Raw genomic sequence first — 13,703 nt, 5'->3', positions numbered from 1 at the left:
AAAACAGAATCCCCCTCATCCTCACGTACCACCCCGCCAACCTCCAAATCCAACACATCATCCTCCAACATTTCTGCCATCTGCAATCTGACCCCACTACCAAAGACATTTTTCCCTCCCCACCCTTATGTACTTTCTGGAGGGGCCACTCTGTCTGTGACTCCCTTGTCCATTCCACACTCCCCTCCAGCCCCACCACCCCCGACACTTTTCCCTGCAACTGAAGCAAGTGCTACATCTGCCCCTATACCTCCCCCTCACCCCCATCCCAGGCCCTAACATGATTTTTCACATCAAACAGATGTTCATCTGCACATCTGTTAATGTGGTATACTGCATCCGCTGTTCCCGTTGTGGCCTCCTCTACATTGGGGAAACCAAGCGGAGGGTTGGGGACTGCTCGCAACAAACACCTATACCTCCCAGTCACGAACCATTTCTAGCCCCACCCCTCCCCACTCCACACCTTGGACGACATGTCCATCGTGGGCCTCCTGCATTGCCACAATGACATCACCCAAAAGATGTAGGAACAGCATCTCCCATTTCGCTTGGGAACCCTGCAGCCCAACGGTGTCTATGTGGACTTCACAAGCTTCAAAATCTCCCCTTCCCCGACCACCTCCCAAAACCAGCCCAGCTCGTCCCCGCTTCCCTAACCGTTCCTCCCACCTCAGGCCCCACCCCCATCTCCTACCCACTAACCTCAGCCCGCCTCCTTGACGCATCCATCCTCCCTGGGCTGACCTATCCCCTCCCTAACTCCCAACCTACACTCACCTTCACTGGCTCTAACCCCGCCTCTTTGACCTGTGTCTCCTCTCACCCTATCTTCTCTTCTATCCGCCTCCCCCATCTCCCTATTTATTTCAGAATCCCCTTCCCATCCCCCATTTCTGAAGGAGGGTCCTGACCCGAAACATCAAGCTTTCCTGCTCCTCTGATGCTGCTTGACCTGCTGTGTTCATCCAGCCTCACACCATGTTATCTCAGATTCTCCAGCATTGCTAGTTCCTACTATCTCTGTAACATCCTGGTAAGGGTTAGTGAGAACTACCAATGTGGAAGTCAGAGATAACAGTGTGGGGTTGGAAGACAGCAGGCCAGGCAGCAGAGGAGTAAGCAAGTTGATATTTTGGGTCGGGACCCTTCTTCAGAGGAAAACATCAAAACATCAACTTTCCAACATCCTGGTAAACTTCCTCTGCATACTGTCTGAAGCCTCAATGCGCTTCCTATACAGTGTGGTGACTAAAAATGCAGCCAATATTCCAAATACGGCCTAACTAAAGTTTTATACAGCTGCAACATGACTCGTCAACTTTTATATTTAATGCCCCTTTCGATAAAGGCAAGCATACCCATACAGCTTCTTTACCACCTTACCCACTGGTGTTGTCACTTTTACCCACTGGTGTTGTCACTTTTAGGGAGCTATGGACTTGCACCCCAAGATTCCCCTTAGTAATGCTCCTAAGCGTTCTGCTATTTACTGTATGACTTCCTCTTCCATTTGAGCTCCTAAAATGTATCACCTCACTTGTTCAGATTAAACACTGCCATTTTTCCACCCAACTTTCCACCTGGTCTATATCCTGTTGTATCCTTAGGCAGCCTTCCTCACAATCTACATTCCACCAGCTTTTGTGTTGTGTTATCTGCAAACTTATTAATCAGATGACCAACACCAACATCCAAATCATTTATATATATTACAAACAACAGAGATCCCAGCACTGATCCTTATAGAACACCACTGGTCACAGACCTCCAGTCAGAAAAACACGCCTCTGCAATTACTTTGTCTGCTATGACCAAGTCAGTTTTGTATCCACTCACCAACTCACCGTGATTGCCACATGACTTAACCTATCATGAGGAACCTTGTCAAATGCTTCACTAAATCCACATAGACCACATCCGCTGTCTTCATTAATCATGTTCATCACTTTCTCAAAAAACTCAAATTTGAAAGACAAGGCCTCACCCTCAAAACTATTTGTTGTTATTTTGCCCATTCACCCAATGTATTTACAGATGTCATTGTTTTGCTTCCGTCCAAAATAGCTACTCCGTGTTGTAGATACAAGGAAGGATCCCGACCCGAAACGTAAGCTTTCCTGCTCCTCCAATGCCGCCTGGCCTGCTGTGTTCCACAGCTCCACGCACTGTTATCTCAGATTCCAGCATGGGCAACTTTCAATATCTCTACTGTGTAGTAATTACAGCAGCAGATTGCACACAAATGGTACATTCATACATTTTAAAATCAACATTCTGACAGAACAACATCCTTCGTATTACAGGAGGTTTACTGTAGTCAATACAGAGAACTCAGTGAACTAGGACAGACTATCTGGTATCACATGGATGGCAGCAGTTCAAGGCAGATCACCAGTTCTTCCAAAGGCAACTAAGGATGGACAGAGATAATGGGAACTGCAGATGCTGGAGAATCCAAGATAATAAAGTGTGAAGCTAGATGAACACAGTAGGCCAAGCAGCATCTCAGGAGCACAAAAGCTGACGTTTCAGGCCTAGACCCTTCATCAGAGAGGGGGATGGGGAGAGGGTTCTGGAATAAATAGGGAGGGAGGGGGAGGCGGACCGAAGATGGAGAGAAAAGAAGATAGGTGGAGGGGAGAGTATAGGTAGGGAGGGGATAGGTCAGTCCAGGGAAGACGGACAGGTCAAGGAGGTGGGATGAGGTTAGTAGGTAGGAGATGGAGGTGCGGCTTGGGGTGGGAGGAAGGGATGGGTGAGAGGAAAAACAGGTTAGGGAGGCAGAGACAGGCTGGGCTGGTTTTGGGATGCAGTGGGGGGAGGGGACGAACTAGGCTGGTTTCGGGATGTGATGGGGGAAGGGGAGATTTTGAAGCTGGTGAAGTCCACATTGATACCATTGGGCTGCAGGGTTCCCAAGCGAAATATGAGTTGCTGTTCCTGCAACCTTCGGGTGGCATCACTGTGGCACTGCAGGAGGCCCATGTTGGACATGTCATCTAAAGACTGGCAGGGGGAGTTAAAATGGTTCGCGACTGGGAGGTGCGGTTGTCCATTGCAAACCGAGCGGAGGTCTTCTGCAAAGCGGTCCCCAAGCCTCCGCTTATTATTATCCTTATTATTAAGGATGGACTTCAATTTCCTTCCCTGCCTCATGAAATAATACCTCCAAAGATCCACTTTCGAGTCTCGACAAACACAGTTTTCCTTGCTCACGCTACAGCACAGCCCATATACTAGTTCAATCAGCAGATTTAGAAAAAATTTCTTGTTGGCATAACAGAGCCAAGGAAATATCCTTTGTTAGCTGTAGTGCTCCTGTTCCTGTACAGGGTCTGTATGTGTTTTTTTTTGGGTGAGCAAGTGGTCTTTGAGAGGGTTGAAAGCAATTGCAGTTGTCCCTGAGTCAAACTCTTTCAATCTGATAAGCAAAACACTGTACAGTGGAAGATAGCTGTGCAACAGATCATCTAAAATATGCTGTCCAGATTGATAAAGACTGAAACATTCATGTTTGGTAAGTTCAGGTAGGTAGGCAGAAACACTAAATAGAAACAACTTATTCCGAATTTCTTGTGCACACTACTGCATTTTTAAAAATGTTGTGTATGTGCTGTCTCCAATGACATTTGATCAAAACTGTATACCTAATACCCAAATTTTGTCAGTAAACATGCAAATTTACACCTGACAGCTTTTAGAGATTTTCTCCAATATTGATGAATAGGATGGATCACTGGGAACAATGCGCAAAACTATCTACAGTTCTCTTCTTTATCCATATGTTGTTTCTATATATTTTTACCCTTCCCCCATTGCTTTGCTCAATATCAATTTCTTGACGATGTCCTTTAGTTAGACTGCTTTTCCCAATAGAAAATCCTGGGAAAAACAAATCATAACTTCCTTCGCTCAAAATCTCAAAGACCAAAGATGGCATACTTTTAGTCCCTGCCAATAATTCAGCTTCCTTGTTACTGTCTCTAGTTTTCTCCCACTAGAGTTTTATCAAACTGCTCATAACGGTGTTGTCCTATTCAACCCTTAAGGTGAGTTCCCTCCACCCCACCGAATAAAATAAACTCCACTCATCAAAGTGTAACCCCCACCTTGGTTCCTGTGCTGCTGACACTGATCACCCACAATACCTTAAATGGTGGCTCAGTCGTTAACACTGCTGCCTCACAGCACCAGGGGCCTGGATTCAATTCCACCCTCCGTTGACTGTGTGGAATTTGCACATCCTCCCCTTGTCTGTGTGGCTTTCCTCCATGTGCTCCAGTTTCCTCCCACAGTCTAAAGATGAGGAATGGCTGTGCTAAATTGCTCATAGTGTTCAGGTATGTGCAGGCTAGGTGGATTAGCCCTGGGAAATGCATGGTTACAGGGATTGGGTAGCTGCTGAGTCTGGGTGGGATGCTCTTTGGAGTGTCGGTGTGGACCTCATGGGCTGAATAGCTTGCTTCCACACTGTAGGGATTCTATGATTCTACAGATAACAACACTTGATTACTGAAAAGCTGGCAATATGAAGAGTTTCACTCATCACATACAGGATATGTTGATAGCATCTTAATTTACTTAGCCAAGTCTTTCCAGGTGCTGGAGTATCATGTAATATTAGCTGTAAATAATTTTAAGTAATAATTTCAAAACAAATGCACACTTGGACGCTAATTCATGCAAAACTGCGTAAAAATGTCTGCTAATTGTCAGAAATTATTCTACAGCACAAGTTGTTACCAGGAAACAGAAGCTCCATTTTACATAAACATTAAATTATTAGTTTTGTTGTTCTATGTTCTCACTTCAATTCAATTGCGCAGGTAAATTGTACAAGTCATTATAAACTTTATTTTCAGACAAATGAAGCACAAATCATATTACTTATTGTACAATGCACTTTTTAAAAGAGGAGGATAAGGGTCAGACAATGCAAGCATTGATACAGCAAATGCCTATACATGTGCCTGTCTAATTATACCTGGGACTTCTGAGGTTTTGACATACAACGATACATACCCTCATCCCACAGGCACTCTACATTGTACCATTCCAATCAGCATCTCTTAGTGTGGCCTTTAATGCTGCCGCCTCACAGTTCAAACTGTTCACCTGCTCTTGCAGGAAGCACCAATAATGACCTCCATCCCAGTCTGCATACAAAGCCAGCCAAGCATGCACAGAGAATGAATAAGGCTGCGTGCAGTTTCCCTTACCCTGGGCCTCTTGGGGCATGGACGGCAGCACTGAACAAAAAGAAATTTTAAAAAACTGCAAGCCTTTCCAACTCTTGCACTTCAATTTTAAAAAAACAGAAAGCAAATGTTTTCTCACAATAGACCAGAGATAACCTTTATCACGCAAACATTTTAAATATTTAAACAAAAACCTCTCCTTTGCTTTTTACCATCGCAGTTTGCCGTTTTTGGCTAGCACTGCTGATAACTTCCCAGCCGTTAATCAATGCACTCACCATTCACTCTTTTTATATCAGAGTCCTTTGAGCAACTTCAAAAACATTCCATGCCTGAACTATTTTGTTTCATAATGAAAATTTAGCTTTAATTCAAGTAGGGTAAAAAAGTATAAGTATTTACTATCAAGATAATTTAGAATTCACAGTTCTATCCTGACTACCCCTATTTACACCCTTGTAATTTGCTGCCATTGTCCCTATAGGTGATAGAGGTCAGGTACTGCAGTGGGTTGTTGAGGCTGGGTAATGGACAGGGTTTTAAACCACTAAAGGAATCAAGGGTCACAGTAAGTTGGGAAGTGGAGCTGAGAATTATTAGCCATCTCACCAAACAGCGCAGCAGACTCGATAGGCCCCACATCTGACAATTTTATGGTAAGATCCTGTCTTCGGAGGGAGCAACAAACACCACATGCTTTCAGGAATAGCATTTGAAATATTTCTTGCGTTATTTCGTTATCAAACAGGCACTCATTTCTTTTCCATTTGAAGTCTCTGTTCCACAAGTCTGCTTACTGTGAAGGTGATTCTCTATTGAATGTTTTTATTCCAGAATGGCCCTGCCTGGGGATCCAGATTCTTTTCTGCCATTCTTTTCCACATCATCAGACAAATGTCTCTCCAACAGCAGCCTTTCAGTTCTTCACTGGTCTCTCAGTATCTGCTTGTTAAGTTCATCTGGTCTTGCCCCACACCACCACCACCTCCTATTCAAGCATTATTGTCAATGATTCTTACACCATTTTAATTATTCATCTCAAAATTTCCCTGCATGTAGTTAAAATGATCCTGATTGATTTCCAAAAAGGTTGTCCTCCAAATCCTGCAACTTCACTGCACTGTGAAGTCTCACACCAAGTCCCCTATAACTTGATTTGACTTAACTTTGACTTCAGTAAAGCCTTTGATAAGGTTCCACATGGTAAGCTATTGGAGAAAATACAGAGGCACGGGATTGAGGGAGATTTAGCAGTTTGGATTAGAAACTGGCTTTCTGTAAGAAGGCAACAAGTGGTGGCTGATGGAAAATATTCAGCCTGAAGTCAGGTCACTAGTGGTGTGCCTCAAGGATCTGTTTTGGGACCACTGCTGTTGGTCATTTTTATAAATGACTTGGATGCAGGCATAAGTGGATGGGTTAGTAAGTTTGCAAATGACACTAAAGTCGGCGGAGTGGTGGACAGTGTGGAATAATGTTGCAGGTTGCAGGGAGACTTGGATAAACTGCAGAATTTGTTAAGGCATTTGATAAGGTTCCCCATGGCAGGCTCATTCATAAAGTCAGGAAGTATAGGATACAGGGTGATTTGGCTGGCTGGATTCAGAATTGGTTGGCTGACAGGAAGCAGAGAGTGGTTGTAGATGGTAAGTATTCGGCCTGGAAGTCAGTGCTGAGTGGTGTCCCACAGGGCTCTGTTCTTGGGCCTCTGCTCTTTGTAGTTTTTATAAATGACTTGGATGAGGAGGTTGAGGGGTGGGTTAGTATGTTTGCTGATGACACAAAGGTTGGAGCTGCCATTGGTAGTATCGAACACTATTGCAGGCTTCAGAGACACATTGACAGAATGCAGAGCTGGGCTGAGAAAAGGCAGATGGAGTTCAACCTGGATAAATGCGAAGTGATGCATTTTGGAAGGTCGAACTTAAATGCTGAATATAGGATTAAAGGCAGGATTCTCGGCAGTGTGGAGGAACAGCGGGATCTTGGTGTTCAAGTGCATAGCTCCCTCAAAGTTGCCACCCAGGTGGATAAGGATGTTAAGAAAGCATATGGTGTTTTGGCTTTCATTAACAGGTGGATCGAGTTTAAGAGCCACGAGGTTATGCTGCAGCTCTACAAAACCCTGGTGAGACCAAACTTGGGATATTGTGTCCAGTTCTGGTTGCCCTATTATAGGGAAGATGTGGAGGTTTTGGAGAGGGTGCAAAGGAGATTTACCAGGATGCTGCCTGGACTGAAGGGCTTGTCTTACGAGGAGAGGTTGACTGAGCTCGGACTTTTCTCTCTGGATAGAAGGAGGAAGAGAGGTGACCTGATCGAGGTGTACAAGGTAATGAGAGGCATGGATAGAGTCGATAGCCAGAGACTTTTCCCCAGGGCAGGACTGACTGCCACGAGGGGTCATAGTTTTAAGGTGTTAGGAGGAAGGTATAGAGGAGACATCAGAGGGATGTTCTTCACCCAGAGAGTTGAGCGCGCATAGAATAGTTTGCCAGTGGTAGTTGTGGAAGCAGAGTCATTAGTGACATTTAAGCGACTGCTGGACATGCACATGGACAGCAGTGAATTGAGGGGAATGTAGGTTAGGTTATTTTATTTTTGGATTAGGATTAATCCACGGTACAGCATTGTGGGCCAAAGGGCCTGTAGTTTTCTATGTTCTATGTTCTAATTGGGCTGAAAAGTGGCAAATGGAGCTTAATTCAGATAAATGTGAGTTGATTCACTTTGGGAGGAATAATAAGGCGGCAGAATACTGGGTCAACGGAAAGATTCTTGGTAGTGTGGATGTGCAGAGGGATCTTGGTGTCCATGTACATAGATCCCTGAAAGTTGCCACCCAGGTTGATAGTGCTGTTAAGAGGGCTTACGGTGTGTTAGATTTTATTGGTAGAGGGACTGAGTTCCAGAGCTGTGATATCATGCAACTGTACAAAGCACTAGTGCGGCCTCATTTAGAATATTGCGTGCAGTTCTGGTCGCCCCATTACAGGAAGGATGTGGAAGCATTGGAAAAGGTGCAGAGGAGATTTACCAGGATGTTGCCTGGTCTGGAGCGAAGGTCTTTTGAGGAAAGGCTGAGGGACTTGGGTCTGTTCTCATTGGTGAGAAGGAGGCTAAGAGGTGATTTAATAGAGACTTACAAGATGATCAGAGGATTAGATAGGACGGACAGTGAGAGTCTTTTTCTGAGGATGGTGACTTCAGCTTGTACAAGGGGACATGGCTAAAAATTGAGGGGTGATAGATTTAAGACAGATGTCAGAGGCAGGTTCTTCACTCAGAGAGAGGTAAAGGAGTGGAACACCCTGCCTGCCAATGTAGTTAACTCAGCCACATTAGGGGCATTTAAACAGTCCCTGGATAAGCATATGGATGATGACAGGATAGTGTAGGGGGAGGGGCTTAGATTAGTTCACAGGTCAGCACAACATCGAGGGCCAAAGGGCCTGTTCTGCGCTGTATTGTTCAGTGTTCTATAAAAGGTGTAGTATCATCTCCTCCATCACTGACTCTCTCATTAAGTCAGTCTAAAACCGGCCAGCCAATCATTCATATTCATCAGTATTCAATAGCACTAGAGTCATAATACAAGCTACAGTTTCAGACTAAAATACATATTATTCCTTTTGAAACACAGTTGTACCTATTGTATTGTACATCTATTGTACCTGATCCACCACAATAAATACATTTCACTGCCTTCATTTGGTAGATCAAGCTGTCTGAAAATCTTGGAAAATCTGCAGTACTAATCCAAAATGCAAGGCCACTTTTAACACAACGTTCACCACAATCAGGTTCTTCAAAGCCCCTCCACCATCTTCTAGCTGACCAGGGTGCTCTCAACGGGCAAATTCTAATCAACTTAGTCATAGCTAGAGCATCATTTCCAATGGCTTCTCTTTCCAATCCTGCACATTTGGTCTCGCTCTATTTTTGACAGCCACATGGTGCCCTTTGTTTTTATTCACTTGTGGGCATCACCGGCTAATCAGCAATTAATTCCTGCCCTGAGCCGCCTTTGAGAAGGAAGGTGGTGGTGTACTCCCTTCTTGAACTGCTGCAGTCCACATGCTTTAGACAGACCCACAATACCCTCACGGAAGAGATTTCAGATTCCAGTTTTGTAGGCCTCCTTGATGCCACACTCTGTCAAATGCAGCCTTGATGTCAAGGGCTGTCACTCTCACCTCACCTCTGGAATTCAGCTCTTTTGTCCATGTTTGAACCAAAGCAGAAATGAGGCCAGGAGCTGAATGGCCCTGGCAGACTCCAAACTGGGCAGCACTGAGCGGGTGCTGCTCGAAAGCTCTGCTGATGACACCTTTCATCAATTTACTGATGACCGAGAGTAGAACGATGGAGCAATAATTGGCTGGTTTGGATTTGTCCTGCTTTTTATGTGCTGGCCATATGCGGGGAATTTTCCATACTGTCAGTTCGAAGCCAATGTTGTAGCTGTACTGGAACAGCTTGGCTAAAGGAGTGGCAAGGTTTGGAGCATAAATTTCAGTACTATTGGCAGCATGTTGTCAGGGCCCATAGCCTTTGCAGTACCCAGTGCTTTCAACAGTTTCTTGATATCATGTGGAGTGAATCAAATTGGCTGAAGATTGGCATCTGTAATATGGTGGAGCACAGGAGGTTGAAATGAATCATCCACTCGGCACTTCAAGCTAAAGACTGCTGCAAATACTTTCAGCCTTAGGATTACTCGTGTTGGTTTCTTCCATGATTGAGGACAGGGGCATTTGTGGAATCTCCTCCTCCAGTGAGTAGTATAACTGACGACCAGCATTCACAATTGGATGTGGCAGGACTGCAGAGTTTAGATCTGAACTGTTGGTTGTCAGATTGCTTAGCTCTGTCTATCACTTGCTGCTCATTTTGTTTGGGATGCAGTATTTTCAGGTGTTCCTTGTGCTGCTCCTGGCATGCACTCTCTATTGAGCCAGGGTGGATCCGTTGGCTTGATGAGCATGGTTTAGTGGGAGAAATATGCCAGGCCATGAGGTTGCAGGTTGTGTTGGAGAACAATTCAGCTGCTGCTGGGGGCCCCACAGTGCTTCACGAATACCTGGGTGAGTTGCTAGATCTTTTCTCAGTCTGTCCCATTTAGCAGGGTGATAGTGGCACACGATACAATGAAGGGCATTCTCAATATAAAGGCAGGACTTTGTCTCCATGAGGACTGTGCTGTGGGTCACTCTTACCAATACTGTCATGGACAGATGCATTGGTAAGGATCAGGTCAAGTATGTTGCTCCTCACCAATTGCCACAAGCCTAGTCTAGCAGTTACATCCTTTGGGACCCAACCAGTAGTGCTGCTGCTGCTGAGCCATTCTTGGTGGTAGGCACTGGACTATCTCCAGAGTACATCTGGTACCCCTGCCACCCTCAGGTGTTTCTGAGTGTTGCTTAACATGGACTGTTTATGAACTGTTCTGAAGAGGAGTCATCGGACCTGAAATGCTAATTCTGCTTTCTCTCCACAAATGCTGCCAGATCTGCCAAGTTTTCCCACCAATTTCTACTTTTGCTGACTTCTAACTAAACACTGGGATGAATGAAGCCATCACCTTTGGCTACACTCTAGCTACCAATCCCATCGCTCTCTCTCCTCACCAACTGACTGAGGCCAAATTGGCCCATACACAGCCTTGGTGTCACATTTGATCAAAATTAGCTTCCAATGATATTTGCATAGATTCATTCAGACCTTCTGAAACATCACATTTATCCACCCTGCCTTAGTGTATCTATTTGAGAAACTGCAGACTGACTTTGTTACCTCTAGACTTGGACTATTCAAGTGCTGGCGTCCAACTGCCCTCCCTCTGCAAACTTAACTCTTTTGCCCATTAATTTTTCATGCCAAGTCCTATTCACTCAACTCCTCTGCTACTGACCTACTACACTCAAGCCAGGTCTCAAGTTTAAAATTCTCATCCATCCTCACCTCTTAAATCTCATTTAAATTACAATCTTCAGGAAGTTAAAGAGAAGGCAGTGGCGTTGTGGTAATCAAGAACTCCCATTTTATGTCCTGGGAAGAGTAATTCAAATCCTACCACGCCAGATACTGAAACTGAATTTATTTAAAAGAACTGGAATTAAAATAAGGCTAGCCTAGTGACTATGCCAACACTGCAGACTGCCATAATTACACATGCCATTCACTAATGTCCTTTAGGGAAGGAAATCTGCTATCCTTGCTTCTCACAGCAATGTGGTTGACTCATAACTGACCACTGGGCAAGTAGGGATAGGCAATAAAATTATTCTTTCATGGGATGTGGGTGACTAAAGAGAAAACAAAAACTGTAGTTAACCAAATCTGATCTCTTGGGCATCCTTGAGGAATGAATGACTCACCAGTCCTTCAACCAATATAGAGCATGCTATGGTCAGATTAAGGAGATGGGGACAAAAGGAGTTGAACACTTCTAACATTCAGTAAAACAAATATAGGATATTGCTGAGGAAAGACACATTTTAGAAGCTTTTCACCTTACACTCATCTGGACAGAATCGCAAGAATACTCAACATTCAATAGGAACAACAATTTATACCGCTGATTGGACTGCCAGATGGATTCATCAAAAACATCAACATCTCTTCTCATGCAGCAGAAACTAGTGCTCTCTTTGAAATCTGGCATTGTGTCTGTCCTGATGGGTGCAAAATGAAAGGCATCCTTTTCTCCACCCATCAATAGTCAAGTTGTAATAATAGAAAATAGAATAATTAGTGACAAATCCAATAGGAAATTTTTATAAAATCAATTGTTAAATGCTCATAGGATAGCAAATATCTTTAAACGTACTAAAGTTGGTGGGGGGGTGGGGGGGGGGGAAGGGGGGAAGAGAGAGAGAGAGAGAGAGAGAGAGAGAGAGATGGACGAGTACATAAGGTAGGAAGGAACCGAAGGTCATTCTGATTGGGCTCAATGAGGTGGTGTGGGAGCAGTTGCTTGTGGAGTAAGGAGGAAGAGAAAATACGAACTTGTCAATGACTCACCCTCTCAAAATTCTTGGGTAGATTAAGCGCATTCAGTCACAGCTCATGCGATATGGCTGAACAGGTTTCCAAACATGAACATATTTAAGTCAGAGCCATGAGCATTAGCCAGTTATGGAGTGCTCGTTCAAAAGCTATTTTTATACCAAAGATCATTAAAAGTTCTGAGAGTCTAGCTAACATAAAGGTTCACAAGTTGTATTCTTGCTGCATAACCTAAAGCTGATATTTCGTAATGGCTTTTTTCAGGCTTCATAAATTCATCAGAAATCCAGCAACAGAAAAGAAATGAACTAAGCAAATGGAAGCTTTGAATTTGTTCATAGGTAAGGATGCAGGAACATTCACTGACTGCTACAGGCAAAGTAATCAGCCCTAACCGATCACAGCAGGAGGGTTTCAGAAGGCTTCTGTAATTAATAGAATACTTACTGAGCTATTTGTACAATGGAGTAATTATAGTACAACTGCCAAAAGAATGCTTTCCTACTCAGCTCATCTCATTAAGCCTCCTGTGGGAGTAAAGCCTGCCTGTGCAGACAGAGTTACAATAATTGAATAACTATGGAGAACCAGAGTTTATCACATGTTTCAAGCTTTAAACTATCCTGTAAAATCTTTAGTTACAGCGTAAAATGATCCCCTGCATCTGGTTAGATGTCTTAAGTATTTATCAAAAACAGTACAATCTTGCACCAATGACTTCAAAAAGATCAGCGTGCATTTTGTTCTCAGCTAAAATGAAAAGATTTTAAATAAAGATCACACTCCCCGCATTTAAAGAGAGCATTTTAACATGCCAAATTGTTGGGAATTTTAAATAATAGAAAATTTTGGGAATAGTCAGATCCAGCACCATCTACAGCGTGAGAAACTGAGTAAAGTTTTCAACTCAGTCACTTTCTAATGGTTGGATAATTACTCCATTGTGCAAAGATTGATCTATGGTCCTTAGCCAGACTGTAACTTGTGTTACTTGCCTCTTGCCCAAACTGCCTGCAGTATGCTAACAGCAGCACTTGTTATGCCTAAAGCCACTTCTCTGCCTCAGCACTCTCAGTTTCAGTTTCTATCTGTGATTCTTCCCCCAGCAAACATACCTCCAGATTAAATGAAACGAGGGAAACTTCTTAAATTTCAATCTTCATGTGTTGAGTTGAACATGGCTTTTAGGGTTTACTAAGCATTTTAGCTAATTTAGCTCAAAAAAGGAAAAATGCAGACAGTATTATTTAAGTGAAACATGACTGCAGAATTTGGGAGGTACAGAGGAATTACAACATTCTGTGCGTAAAATCCCTAGTGCAGAAAGAGGCCATTTGGCCCATCAACCCTCCAAAGTGCATCCCACCAAGACCCAGACCCCACCCTATCCCGGTGCGGCTTTCTCTACATTGGGGAAACCAAGCGGAGGCTTGGGGACCGCTTTGCAGAACACCTCCGCTCAGTTCGCAACAAACAACTGCACCTCCC

General features: G+C 44.0%; 1 protein-coding gene across 4 annotated transcripts in view; it reads right to left on the bottom strand.

Moving 5' to 3' along the window:
• Window positions 1–13,703, bottom strand: part of lrp6 (low density lipoprotein receptor-related protein 6) — a 182,758-nt gene that overhangs the window by 131,853 nt on the left and 37,202 nt on the right. Inside the window, exon 1 of one of the 4 annotated variants that reach the window (XM_048549413.2) lies at window positions 5,026–5,099. The exons of 2 other annotated variants lie outside the window; for them this stretch is intronic. The gene's annotated coding sequence lies outside the window, so the exon portion shown is untranslated. Of the gene's footprint in view, window positions 1–780; window positions 800–5,025; window positions 5,100–13,703 lie in introns of those variants that run through there. One more of the 4 variants, XM_059652424.1, reaches the window with a different exon arrangement.

This window comes from Stegostoma tigrinum, chromosome 18 (assembly GCF_030684315.1).
Source record: "Stegostoma tigrinum isolate sSteTig4 chromosome 18, sSteTig4.hap1, whole genome shotgun sequence".
Taxonomy (NCBI): Eukaryota; Metazoa; Chordata; class Chondrichthyes; order Orectolobiformes; family Stegostomatidae; genus Stegostoma; species Stegostoma tigrinum.
The sequence above is the reverse complement of the archived record's forward strand: the minus strand, read 5'-3'. Positions and strand labels throughout refer to the sequence as shown.